General features: G+C 39.7%; 1 long non-coding RNA gene across 1 annotated transcript in view; it reads left to right on the top strand.

The window, feature by feature from the left end:
• The window catches only part of LOC139032612 (uncharacterized), a 1,302,716-nt gene that overhangs the window by 1,044,731 nt on the left and 243,327 nt on the right, over nucleotides 1–14,658 (top strand). Inside the window, exon 5 of the long non-coding RNA XR_011485176.1 lies at nucleotides 8,843–8,883. This is a non-coding gene — a long non-coding RNA (uncharacterized lncRNA). The remainder of the gene's footprint in view (nucleotides 1–8,842; nucleotides 8,884–14,658) is intronic.

Raw genomic sequence — 14,658 nt, 5'->3', positions numbered from 1 at the left:
GAGCTATGCAAACACAAGTGGGTACCGAGAGCAAAGACATGGAGACTGATTCTTGCTCACTGCGCTGGCTTCACCCGGATTGACTGCCACAGAGGGAAAGGAAGGAGGTTTGAGAGGAACGCAGCTAAGGTCAAGTCAGGTAAAACCCTGTAAACAACAGTAATCACTTTATTTTACTCTTACTGTGATGGTTTCAAGTAGGTTTCTGGAGGTGATCTGTGATTAAAATAATCTGAAGAAGGGTCTGCAGGTAGAGTACCCTACTGGAATAGACAAGGTGAGGGTGAAGGTCCCTTGGTTTTGGATGGTGAGGAGGAGTAAGTTTCAGGATGCATTATAAAGGAATGCCCAGCTGGATTTGTCATGAATTAGATGTGAGATTCAAGAGAAAGAAAAGTAAATTGCTAGTGTTAGATGCCCTGTCGTGTCTGACTCTTTGCAACTGCATGGACTGTAGCCGTGCAGGCTCCTCTGTCCATGGGATTTCCCAGGCAAGCATTCTGGAGTGGGGTACCATGTCCTCCTCCAGGGGATCTTCCCAACCCAGGGATTGAACCTGCATCTCCTGCGTCTCCTACATTGCAGGCTGGTTCTTTATCACTAGCGCCACCTGGCAAGCCTGCAAAGAGTAAAGGATGACTCCAGATAAACTGTCAGGAAAATAGTTAATATATATTATTTGCAGAGATATCAGGCCTTGATGATTACATAGGTGTACTGAGAGCTAATTTCAACCTGTAATAATATTTATAAAAGAGAAATTGGGAGCGGGGAGAATAACTTTCTGGTTATCCAATTTGCAGTAAGAATCACCATACAATTCCTTTAAATAGCAAGATGCTTAGTGCAGTGAAACTGTAATTCAATTATTTTAAAATCTGTTTAGAAAGAATTATTCGAGACCATAAGTACAATCCACTTTGATTAATCATAGGAGAAAGTAGCAAAAGGCACACTCACCCTGCCATCTAGAAGTGTGTAATTACGGTAATCGTACATGATTGTCAGGCCCGGGTAGGGTGCGTAGTGTCCTGGCTCAGCTGACACTCTTACCCCTTTGTGCTCTTAACAGTGTCTTGGTATAGACAACAAACCATATGCCCACTTTACACCGCAATGTTAGAAATTTCTGCACAGGAAAATAAACAATCAACTGAATAAAGAGGCAACCTGTAGAGTAGGAGAAATATTTTGCAAAGTATATCTTAGATAAGGGTTAATATTCAAAATGTATAAATAGCTCATACAACTCAGTACCAAGTCAAACAAAAAAAAGTGATCCATTAAAAAAAAAAAATGGGCACAGGACCTGGACAGACATATTTCCAAAAAAGACAGATAAATGAGCAAGAGGTAGGTGAAAATGTACTCAGCATCACTCATCATATGGGAAATGCAAATCAAAAGCACATTGTAATATCACCTCACACCTGTTAGAATGGCTATTATAAAAAAGATAAGAAATAACAAGTGCTGGCAAGGATGTGAAGAAAAGGGAATCTTTGTGGACTGTTGGTGGGAATGTAAATCGATCCAGTCACTATGGGAAACAGTATGGGGTTTCCTCATAAATTAAAATAGAACTACCATGTGATCCAGCAGTCCCATTTCTGGGTATGTATCTAAAGGAAATGGAATCGCTAACTTGAGAAACTATCTGTACTCCCATGCTCATTGCAACATTATTCACAATATCCAACATAACATGGAGATGATCTGAATGTCATCAATGAATGAAAAGAAAATGTTATATATACACATGTGTGTTTGTGTGTGTGTGTGTGTGTATGTAGGTATGTGTGTATATAAATAGATGTGCATATGTATGTTTATACATACATGTGCATACAGATATATACATATATATATATTAGTGTGTACATATAATGCATTATATATATGTATACATAATAGACTATTACTCAGCCATAAACAAGAAGGAAATCTTGCTGTTTGTGACAATATAGATGGGCCATAAGTGTGTTATACTAAGTGAAATAAGTCAGAGAAAGACAAATACCATTTGATCTCACTGATATGTGGAATGTAAAACATTGAACTCATAAAAACAGAGAACAGAATGGTGATTGCAGAGTATGGGGAGGGTATGGGGAGATGTTGACCAAAGGGTTGAAACTTCTAGTTATAAGATGAATAAGTTCCAGAGGATCTAATATAAGCATGGAGATAATAGTTAGTAACACAGCATAGTATTCTTAAAAGTTGTTAAGACAGTATATGTTAAGTGTTTTCACCACACACATGAGTAAATATAGAGAAATTGTTAATTATTCAAGGTGATGAATATATGTGTTAATTAACTTTACTGTGATAATCATTTTGCAGTATGTAAATGTATCAAATCAACACACTGTACATGCTAAATTTATGTGATGTTAAATGTTAATTATATCTCAATTAATTTGGAAAAATATGGCTGAATATCAGAACTAAACACAGTGCTTAAATGTTGATCATGCCAAAAGATAGAAAACCTGGAGACATTAATCTAAGAAAGGAAAACCATCCCTCTCTGCATGGCCTAATCCTAATGACAAAATAGAGGTGGCAAAGGAGCCATCTCTTGTCTATGTTTTTATTCTTGCACATGCTGTAAAGTGTACTAGGTCCTAGATGTTCGGACATGAACCTATAGATGATGTGTGTCCCTGATGATTGCAGAAGATTGCCCCCAAATACTCCAGTAACACAGGAATTGTTTTCAATTGGACACTACCAGATTTTAAATAAGATGATTCTATTTAATAGGAAAAATAGACTTTATTAACAAGAATGGGAAGCTTAAACTTCCTGTGGGCTATACATAAAGGGAAGGGTCAGCAAGATAGGCCTCTCTGGCACTTCAAGTTGCTAAAACCACCACCAACAACAACAAAAATAGACAGACAGATAGATTAAATCACTGCCTTGCAACTGTGATGGTTTTTGACCTCTGCTCAAATACATTTTCTATGACTTTCCAACTCCTAGTTTTACTATGTGTTCTAGCTTTGGATCCTGGCTCCTTTGAATGGAGCTGAGTTTGATGCTAACATTGTTTTGACACTGACCTGCGCCTTGTGCTCAACCCGTAAATTGTGAATGACACCTCCTTGCTTGATTAATGAGTGGTATATACCATGAGCTAAGCAGTTACACAATTATTTTATTACTGCTAACTACCAGTAGTACTATCACCAACATCAACTTTCATAGTATATGTTATGGAAGAGGAAAAAAAGAATGACTCACTTTGTGGCCCTAAAGAACTTACAATGTGCACATAGTCATTGCTCATTATATTTGATTGATTCACACTCCTTTATATAGGAGAATTTAAAATTATAATTAAGGCTTACAATAGTTGTCAGTTTTAGAAAGGTAATATTACATGACATTTTCACTTTCAGCTAGGGATTTTAGGGAAGTTTATAAATATTACCTTGTTGAACTTCACAAAACCCCTCTCAGGTTGTATGTATAAAACTCACTTGCAGAGAATTACTAAAGAAAAAAAAAAACTATCCATTCATATCAAGTAGTCTGCCCCAAGTCAAAAACAACTCTTAATATTGTTCTTTCCAGTTGGATATAGCAATGAAACCTACCATCTCAACCCCATGTTCTGTGAATGTTTTCCATAACTGTTATTTCTCTCAATGTGAACTGGTAAAACAATTAGAATATGCTATCATAATCTGATCTCTTGCTTAGGAGAGTAAGGCAAATTTACAAGCATTGATGGAACAGAATTGGTCCAAGGCTTTGCTGTATTTGTGATTGCCTGTTACAGCATGTATTACGGTACAGTAGGTAGAAGTGAAACACGAATTATAAATGCCTTCTGGCCAACTTCTTTGCCTTGTCATTCATCTAGAATAAGTAATTACCACTTCTAGCAATGCTGACTTGTGAGGGCAGCTGACACTGTCTGTAAGGGTGACGTAAACCCAAGCCCAGTTTTTCATTAGGCATGTATGGGACCAGTTTAGGCACCGACCCAAACCTTGGCCTCCTCTGCTCGGCCCAGTCCAGAGACTAGACCGCCTATCCCACCTCCAGGCAGAGTTACTCTGTCAGACTTCTTTGTTGCTAACTTCTTCCTCACTATCTTTTTCTCTCATCCCATATACTATATGGGATATACTATCCCAATGGAGCATATACTATCCCAATTGCTCAGTAAAATATTTGGCTTCAACCTTCCAAATAACTCCAAAATCTGAAAATGTCTAACGACTCCACAGCTACAGTCCTGTTTCAAGCCACCATCAGCTCTTCCCTGGGCTGGCGGAGCAGCCTCTGCTTGGTCTCCTTGACTCTGCCCTTCCTTCCCCTGTGTTAGGTTACTCTCAACACCCCACCCAGGACAATCCTGTCAACACGGGAGTCAGATCATGTCACGTTTCTGCTTAAAGCTCTCAAAGACATCTGGTTCTGAGTGAAAGCCCACGTCCTTACCAGTGGCCCACAGACCTCTTCACAATCTTGGTCCCAATACTCTCAGACATTATCTTCTACTTATCTCTGCTCTGTTCACCCTTGAGGTTTCTTATTTTAATATTGCAGACCTGCCCAAACTCAAGGTCTTCTTGTGCTCTTACCCCAGAATTTCAGTGACTCACTTTCTCACCTGGTGAGGTTCTTCATTCAAATTTTGTCTATTCCAAGAGAACCTTCATAGCCATTTCACCCAACATTGAAACTTCTCCATCACCTGAATTACTTTTTTTCTTTACATTCTTTGCTACCTAACATTATATATATGCATAGTTTTATGTATACACACAGACACACACCACACACATATATATCCCTCCAACTGAAAACTATATGTGGTCTAGTCTTTTTTTAAAATAACTTTATCATTCCCATCATTATTACAGTGCCTGATACAGTTTTATTGAATGAATGAGTGAGTTACTGTGAATCACAATTATCTCTACTTCCTCTTCACTTTTATAACCATTCATTTGGAATCTAATCATTGTCTGCTATGATTTTTTTGTTAACATGTCATGAGAAAACATCCTGGGATTCACAATTGGATTATAAACACGTTATATAAAAGGAAAGTATTAGTATGGCTTTGTATTACCCACCCCCCGTGCCTAACTCAGACGTGCACAGAAAGTTGAATGAAGGAAAGAATGGGAAATTAAACAGACAGATACAGTGTGGTTGGTGAGTGATGGGTCATGGAATCCAAAAGTAGCAAGGGGTAGCAGAACTGGAATCTGAGAAGGATAACTGAGAATTAAAGATTAAGGCAAGGGAGTTGTAGGCACCTCATATGGGGAGTCAGGCTGATAAGAGCACCCTGCCATCCACATGAAATACAGTTGTCCCTGATGAATAGAATATTCAACCCCCACGCCAGCTTCTTTTACTCAAGTCTTCCTGCTTGTCAGAGCTCTATTTGGCAGATACCAGACACCGTTCTGCTAATTTTAAAAACTGGAAACAATATAAGCAATTGAGACAAATAACAGACCCCTAGAGACTGTGCTCTTTTCTGTATTTCACAAACCTTCCTGCTGAATCAAATCTTACATTCTGAAAGGTTAGGCAATGTAGTCCTAGAACAAAATACAAACTTAGATTGGCTGATTTCCAAGTGAGGGAAGTGAAGTCGCTCAGTCGTGTCTCTTTGCCACCCCATGGACTGTAGCCTACCAGACTCCTCTGTCCATGGGATTTGCCAGGCAAGAGTACTGGAGCAGGTTGCCATTGCCTTCTCCAGAGGATCTTCTCGACCCAGGGATCGAACCTGGGTCTGCCACATTGTAGGCAGATGCTTTACCATCTGATCCACCAGGGAATGTCCTGATTCCCAAGAGCCTAATTCTAAAATAATAGAAATTTAAAGTGCAATTCTGGAATATTTTAGACTCAAGGAATATATGTGTGTATACATATATATGGCTATATGACTTAGCAAACTGGTCAGAGGAGAGCAGGTGTATATACATATGGGTGTATGGTGGAGAGGGGAGTGGTTAGAAGATTTGGGTCAGTGAGAAGGAATGAACAAAATCTGGAAATGCTACCTAACTTTGTAGCACACAAAAATATAGAATAGAGTGAGCAAAGCTAAGTTTTACTCTAAAGAGGGTTGTAGAGATCAATTATGTAGGCAGACTGGTAGAAAAGTCTACAGAATAGTCTACTGGTGAAAAAAATAAAAAGAGAAAGCCATACAAGGAAACAGCTTTGAGCGGTGGTGTGATGAGAGATCGGAAGTACGCTTTGTGAGAATCGGAAACCCTAGGACGGATGGTGGAGGGGCAGATGGTGTGGTCTGGCATGCAGCTGAGAGTCCTGGGTTCATGTCTGTGCTACCTTCCACCAGCTGCCAGGACGGCACGGAGCATCCTTGGTATATACAGCATTGCCCTCACCACCTGCATCTTTTGCTGTGTCGCTGTTTAAGAACATTGTCCTGTTTGAGTGAAAGCAAAGATTCAGGTATCAAGAGGGATTCCACGGAAACATTCACTTCCAACCTAAAGTTTATTAGAACATAGGTTGTTGTCACTAAATCAGCATTGTTTCCTTATTTTTGTCATGGTTTCCAATGAGCTATACTTACAAGTTCTTTCATTGGTCTTCTCCCTCTCTCTGAAACTTTTTGATTGACATCTTTGCAACATACATCCTGGCTTCCCTGGTGACTCTGATGGTAAAGAAAATGCCTGCAGTGTAGGAGACCTGGGTTCAATCCATGGGTTTGATCCCTGGGTCGGGAAGATGCCATGAAGAAGGGAATGGCTACCCACTCCAGTATTCTCGGCTGGAGAATTCTGTGGACAGAGGAGCCTGGTGGGCTAGAGTTATACGGGGGTAGGGGTGGGGGGGGGGGGGTGTCACAAAAGAGTCAGATACAACCAAGCAACTGACACTTTCATTCTGCAACATATAGAGCTCCATCCAGGTGCCTTCCCCTAAAGCTAGGAGACAGTATTATGCACACATTTGAACGTTGCTGTTGAGTCTGATTTGTGGCGTGTGTCCACTGCTTCCAGGGTTTTCTCAAAATTCCATCACTTTTATGTATCCCTCAAACTTCTGAATCACCCTCTTGCCTTAGTTTTACTCCTTAACATAGCGTCTGAGACGGTGTCAATGAGTTTCTGAGACTCGTCTCGAGAGGGCTGAAGGAGTGGCTCTATTTCTGAGGAAATTATGGCTTCTGTCCCTCTCAGAGTTATTGGCCCCTCCTTCAGCTCAGCGTTTCCAAGAATCAGACTCATTACTGAATGCGCTATTCAACACCATGATTATGCCTCTGTTCTCTCTAAATCAATTTCTCCTCAGCTCCTGTTAACCGTGGAGGGTTTTTATGTCTCCCCACTCAGATGACTCTCCTCTTCCTCCTCCCAGATCTCACCTGAAAACACAAATTTTCCATCTTTTCTTTGCCTCTCAATGCCTCTCCCTTCTGTTATTTAACTTTGCAATTGTACCACTTAACTCTGCCAAGTATCTTGACATGCAGCTTGCTCAAAAGCTGAAAACTCATCTTATTGTTGCAGACTCCTCCCAGATTAAAGATCTGTGCTTCTGCTTTGTGTATCATTACCTTTGTAGATAAAAGAGACAAGAAATTTAACAAAACGCAGTGTTAAATCTTCTGATAACATATGAAGGTCGACCTAAGGCTGTTAATGTTATACATGTAAGCCCTGGTAAATGCCTAACACACAACATCCTGATAGATTATCTGCTATTAAAAACAAAGACCTTTCCATCTTTTATCATAAAATGACTTTATGCTGAGCCATTATGGTATAGAAAAAAGTGGTGATGAGAACAAGAGGGAGAAACATTTGGATTTGTGTCTGCCTCATCTTCTCATCCTGCCCTTAGCCATGTGAGTGTCCAGGCAAGACCACCATACTGTTTTCACACCAGTTTCGAGATTGCAAATCAGTGCAGGTGCTGCTGGTTCCCTGCACCTCTGATCCTGCCTTAACCATAGCTCTTTGTACCCATGCTCTGAGGCTTTCAGACTCAGCTCTGAGTGCACTGAAGCAAAATTAGAGCAGCTGGGTAGAGTGTCAAAACAGCAGAGCTAACATCAATGCAACACCCCAGTGACTTCCTGCAACCCAGACTACAGTGCTACATCAGTGGTGGTTGAGAGGCTATAGATTAGCTTGCATTCATATCTAGATGCAACGATTTGTGCAAACTTGTTGGAAAACCTCAATGACGTAATAAATCATTTTTCCTATGAGCTTAATTGAGTTTCTGAATATATGTTGGTGCCAGTTCAAAATACGATTCCACAGTTTTATTCTCAATTACTGCATTAATCTTTTGGTTGCTTTCTTAGCATGCATGTAAACAAATGAACAGTTTGACCTGCTTAGTATGTAAAAGAATAGCACTTTAAAAAAAGGGATAGGTTTATGATTCAGTTCAGTTCAGTTCAGTTCAGTTCAATAGCTCAGTTGTGTCCAGCTCTTTGCGACCCCATGAATCGCAGCACATCAGGCCTCCATGTCCATCACCAACTCCCGGAGTTTACTCAAACTCATGTCCATTGAGTCGGTTATGCCATCCAGCCATCTCATCCTCTGTCGTCCCCTTCTCCTCCTGCCCCCAACTCCTCCCAGCATCAGGGTCTTTTCCAATGAGTCAACTGTATGCCCCAGTTAGATCTTTGGATAAAAGGATTGTGATATCATTATTGTTACCATTATTATTTGCTGTGACCAATGTTATACATTTATATAATTTAATCAGAAATAATATAATCATGTTTTTTGCTGTCGTGTTCAATTAAGTGCCCTGAGTAAAGTAATATTGTCTTAGGTTCTGTTTTGTTAATTTGCAGGCTGGTGATGGAATATCATCCTTTTGACTTCTAGATTCCTTGTAAGTAAACGTGATTTTTCCTAAAATTGAGATTACTAAAATGTTCCACTGTTTATTTTTTGCTTCTTTAAGTAAAACATAAAAATCATTCTAAGAGAAATCTTTTTTCTCTATGAAATTCTTTATATTTGCTGAGAGTTTATTGGTGATTTTATAAATTTGGTACATAAGTATGTTTTCTGAACAATCAGTGTCAAGAAAGTAACCCTCTAAAATTTTATGACAATCAAACTTCTAAAAACCTTTCAATAATGATCTAATGCATTATGAATACTAGTATTACATATTAAATACTAAACGAATCCAAGTGAGGAAACTTCGAATAGTAAGAAAACCATTTTCTTCTTTTATCTGCATGCCAATTACCATTAATTCACTTGCTTTTCACTGAAATCATGCTGATCTTAAAAAAAAAAAAACTTTAATATTTATGTGGACAATAGTTGCTCTTTTAGGAACATTATTATACTGTGATAATAATTAATATGCATTCTTACTTAACTATTTGGAACCCAATTAGAACAATATTTCAAAAAAACACAAAATCTATGAACCAGATGAATCATTGAGGTTGCTGTTTATTCAATGCATCACCCAATTAAAATTCAGCACTTGAAATATTACACAAACTGCTGTAAGGTTTAATGTTGATGGTCATGTATTGATATGTTGTGGGTGTAATCAATTGGAAATTGATGTTGGGCTCATCAACAATGTGGCTGATGCTTGGTGCTGTCCATTAAGAGACACTTGAAGAAAACATCAGGTACTGGACCAGCTTTCCATTCCCAGGAAACATTTCTGAAGAGGGGAAGGAAAGGTGAATCATCCCAACCTCCTGACTTCCCACCCTTTCCTTTGGACATGTTCTTCTTCCCAGTGGTGATCCTGGAAGGAGGTAAACATGGTACTTAAATTCTAGAAGCAATTTGGAGTTCATTAAGAGATAATTGTGTTTCTAAACTTGCTGGGAAGTACAGACTTGAACAGACTAATCGTGTGTATGCCAGGCTTCTGTCAGTCTCAGCATTCAAGATACTCTTGTCGGCTCTCCATGAGATCGGTGTCGTTCATGATTTGTGTGCCAGAAGCTGCTTGAATCCGTATCTTGTTGGCGGTGTTTGCTCCTTCTTCATCAGTGAAGACAGTGGTGGGGAGGCTGGGCTCCTCTGAATGGTGTGGTTTCTGGGGGAGGGAACCAAAGGACCTTAGTGGTGTGGAGACTGTGTGGTTCTAACATTTAGTTATTTCACTCTTCATGTGTGGTGTTTTTTTTTTTAATTTTGTAAGATAAATGTCCATGGGAATAGCACAACTTTAATATATGAATAAAGTGTAATAAACAGCCCATGAAGTGAAAGTGCAAGTCGCGCTCAGCCGTGTCTGACTCTTTGCAACCCCATGGCCTATACGGGAGATTCTCCAGAGCAGAATACTGGAGTGGGCAACCTATCCCTTCTCCAGCGGATCTTCCCAACCCAGGAATCAAACTGGGGTCTCCTGCATTGCAGGAGGATTCTTTACCAACTGAGCTACCTGGGAAGCCTCAAACAGCCCATAGCGAAAGACAAGTGTGTATGTATCTGTATGTCTGTACCCATTTAAAAAATGTTGCTCTTGAGTAATTTTAACACATCACAGTTAGACTAGACTCTGTATTGGGTTCCTAAAACACATAAGAGCATCCCCATTATATAATAATCCACATTCACATCTATAGCCATTTTTGGACAAAAAAAGAGAAGAGGACAAAGTAGGTTGGAAATAAGTCAGCATGCTCTTAAAATGATGCAACCAATGGGAGTGAGCATGAGTGGAAATGGAACACCCTTAAAAACAAATAAGTTCTCTTTCTCTTTTAGTAGTGAGGGAGTAACAAGAAAAACAATTTGACATGTAATTGTCATAAATTAATTTTCTAGTCATTACAGGTGTGCCATAACAGTTCTGATTGTGATAAATTTGTTTGGAATCTATGTAGTTCAAACATTTGTTTTTAGAACTGTTTGTCACTTTAAACTACTTAAGCAATTTCCTGGTTTTAATGAATTTACTGCTTGAAAGCATTGATTGTAAATTTGCAAGACCAAGTGAATAAAGCTCCCCCATGGAGGGTAGCGCAAACTATCGCTGTGAGCACTTTGTGTGTGTTATGAGTTGACGTTTTGAATGCCTGCCTCCCTTCAGTCAGTGGATGTTATTTTGAGTGCTATGCTAGAACATCAAAACCTGTTCCTTCTTCAGTGGAATTATCTCTTGCCAAGCAAGTGCTTTAAGGCACAACCCCAGAATATCTCAAATACGTTTTTCTGTTAGCCTATCTACACTCCCACCCCCATCCCACATTTAGGGAGTGTCATTACAGAAAATGTGCAGTGAACTTTCTTTCCATAACCAATTATGGTTGCTCCAAGGTGAATCACATGCAATGATGCCCTCGGTATCATAGTATTTCTCACTGGTCCCAGGTTGATGTGCCTGGTGTGACCACATCTGGCATTGCTTCTACTCTGTCTCTTGGCTCTTCCCATGAAGCCTGCCCTCCTACTAATACCAAGTCTAAATCCAGCCTCTGTACCCCACACAGTTAAATTTTGGAGACAGAGTCTTGGGTGAAGTAGAAATGAATAGCTTTATTGCTTTGCCAGGCAAGCAGGGCCACAGTGGGCTAATGCCCTGAAAACGATATGTTCTAACCTGGACGGGATAGTGAGGAGTTTTATAGTAATGGTTCAAAGAGGGCGTGATCAGTTTTTCTGATGGGTTGGTGGTGAGATAAGAGGAAGTCAGCATCATCAATCTGGTTTCAACCAGTCAGGGGTCTGTGTGCTTGTGGGCAATAGACAGTTAACTTTTCCCACCCGCTGGGGGTGTCAGTGTCTGCAAAACAGCTCAAAGATTCTGTGTATGCCTTGAAGGGGAATTAAGACCCTGTCCCAAGGCTGCATTATTGTTTCTTTGCATCCCCTCCCTTCCCTGATTCGCAACTGTTTGAATTTGTTCTTTGGAACTCAGGAGTGGGTCATAGGTGCTGAATAAATCCTGTTTCTTATAGTCAGGAAATGGGAGACCCAGAAAGATTTTTGTGCCCTGGAGCCCCACAGGGTCCTGCGTGGTTTCACTGTGTAATCAGACCACAGATAGGGCATAACAATGGAAAACAATATTAAACTAATAATTCATTGTCTCGAGTAACATTTCCCTAACCTTCTGTCTCTGTTCAAACCCTACTCACCCTTCAAACCTCCAGAAAACTTCAAGTTCTTTCATGAAACATGACCTGATGATGTCCTTCTGCAGTATTAATATCCCCTTCTATTGTCTAAGTGTGAGGACATTCTCAAGACATTGATTATATTGCTTGCAGTGGTTGGTGGTTTAGTCGCTAAGTCATGTCTGACTTTTTGCAACCCCATGAACTGTAACCCACCAGTCTCCTCTGTCCATGGGATTTTCCAGGCAAGAATACTAGAGTGTGTTGTCATTTCCTTTTCCAAGGGATCTTCCTGACCCAGAGGTTGAACTTGGGTTTACTGCCTTGCAGGTGGATTCTTTACCAGCTGAGCCACCAGAGAAGCCCTATATCACTTAGAGTTTGCCTTTTATTAGAATTTGTTTATTCTTCATTTTTCATCCAATTATATGCTTAGCACTGTGAGAAAAATACAGTGTCACTTTTCACAGAGTAGGTACTCAATAAGTGTTTATTTATATTAGCAGTTCAGTTGTACTCGCAACAGTTTTAGAACCTTCCTTAATTAACAGTATAAATTCCAAAATATTTAGAGATGGTCCATATATTCACTTTAAATACTCACAGGCATTTTTATCATGTGGATTTGATATTTATTTCTTTAATCTTGTATACACTTTGATAATTTCATTTGTCATAAATGCTTTGGAAAACATAACAATACTTAATTTGGACTGTGATAAAATGGCCTGCAGCAGAGTGTTCACACACTCTTTCACTCATTCTGGGAATACTCAAATCTAATCTTGAGCTTGTAATTTTCTGCAGCGGACTTGTGACATGGTATATGGTGTGGTATATTCTACAATAATGAAAGAAATCATATACTTTAAGACCCCAGATAAGGAGCCAGTTACTCCCTGGACGTTACTCTTCTAGGGATGGTTTCTTCACTGAAATTTTGCATATTTGTTTGTGTCAATTAAAAAATTAGTCATAACCTGAAAGTCAAGAGCTGTTTTCTTTGGCAGAAATTTTTAGGACTTAAGCCCGGGAGACAGCATCTTAAGCAGCTTGAGAGAACAGCTCTGAGGGGGAAAGGGAGAAGAGCCAAGTTATATAGAAGTTGTGCAAAAAAGGGCAGGTAGTCTGACCATCAAGAACTTATTGCTAATTAAAGGAAATCAGATATCCCAAGTTAAGAAGTTTAATGCTTTCCTATGAATGGGAAGATGCAAGAGTTTGGGTTGATTGAAATCATTCCTTTCATATGCATCTCAGCTGTCTGGGGTCAATAATTTGCATTTTCACACCCTGAGTTCCTCAAGGCTCCCCATAGGGAGGGTCTGCAGCCTGTTGTGGCTGCCAGGTCCCACAGAGCCGTCCTCCTTCCTGAGTTGCCCTGGAGGGCTGGAATCACTGATGATCATGACATCCTTAGTTATTGATATGGCAGGAAATACTTTGTTTCTCATTTGGTATCAAAAGAAATATATTTTTTTCAGATAAATAAATAATATGATCTATGATTATAAAACAACATTTGTTGATCACTTACTGTCAGACACATTTTAGTTGTTTCACATATATTAGCTCATTTAATGGTCTTAGCTATTATCAGCATTTTACTCTACCAGTGAAGGTAGGCACAGATAGGCACATTATTTGCCTAAGGCTACATAGCAAGATGGTAGCAGCATCAGGATTCAAATCTAGATAGCCTGATTGAAAAGCCCAAGCTCATGATGTCTCTTTTAGGATGCTGACTCTGATGACTTTGTGGAGGGTGGGTTCTAGTGGGGAGCAGTCAGGAAAGCTCTTGCCATTTCCTAGATGGACAATGGTTTGGGAAATGATGGAAAGAAGCGGCAGGGTGAGAGAGCTTTGGGGGATTGGAATGAGTGTGCTGATAGGATATAAGGAATAATTGACTGTATGAAGGAGAGGAAGAGGTTGAGAATGTATATTCTAATCTGCTAGTTTCAAAGAATATAGACATTATATCATCAATCAGATCAAAAATAAAGGAGAAGGAACACATCTCCGGAACAAGATACTGGATCAAATTGTAGGCATATTGTCTTAAAGTTTTCATCACAGTGGAAATACTCAGGGAGTCATTGGGAGGATGGATCTGGACCATGAGAGGGAAAGTGAGGTAGAGAGATTCAGGTCTGAGAGTCATCAGAGGAGTGGGTGTGGGGACTCTTGGAGGAAATGGAGAGCACAGGTAGGCAGGGGGGAGGACCAAGAGGAGACCTCAGTGATAGCCAGGCAAGTTGAAGATGCAGAGCAAGTTACTGAGGACATGAGAGACAGCAGAGAAAATACAGGAAAAACATGAAGTTTGAGAATCAGTGGGAGAAGAAAATTTCAAAACTTAAAGTGGTCAGTGCAGGCTGTACTAACGTGACTGGAAGGACTGAAAGACAGTGAATTTTGTAGTGAGTAGATCTTTCAATGAAGCTGTAGGATGGAAACAAAGAAATGAATATGCTTTTAGTAAGTTAAGAGTAAGCGTGAACCATCTTTCACCATTTCTGCAGAGTGATAGCTGTGTTACAGGAAGCATTTTTCTTTCT

The sequence above is a fragment of the Odocoileus virginianus genome, chromosome 32 (genome assembly GCF_023699985.2).
Source record: "Odocoileus virginianus isolate 20LAN1187 ecotype Illinois chromosome 32, Ovbor_1.2, whole genome shotgun sequence".
Taxonomy (NCBI): Eukaryota; Metazoa; Chordata; class Mammalia; order Artiodactyla; family Cervidae; genus Odocoileus; species Odocoileus virginianus.
Note: the sequence above shows the minus strand (reverse complement) of the source record. Positions and strands in the feature narration are given on the sequence as shown.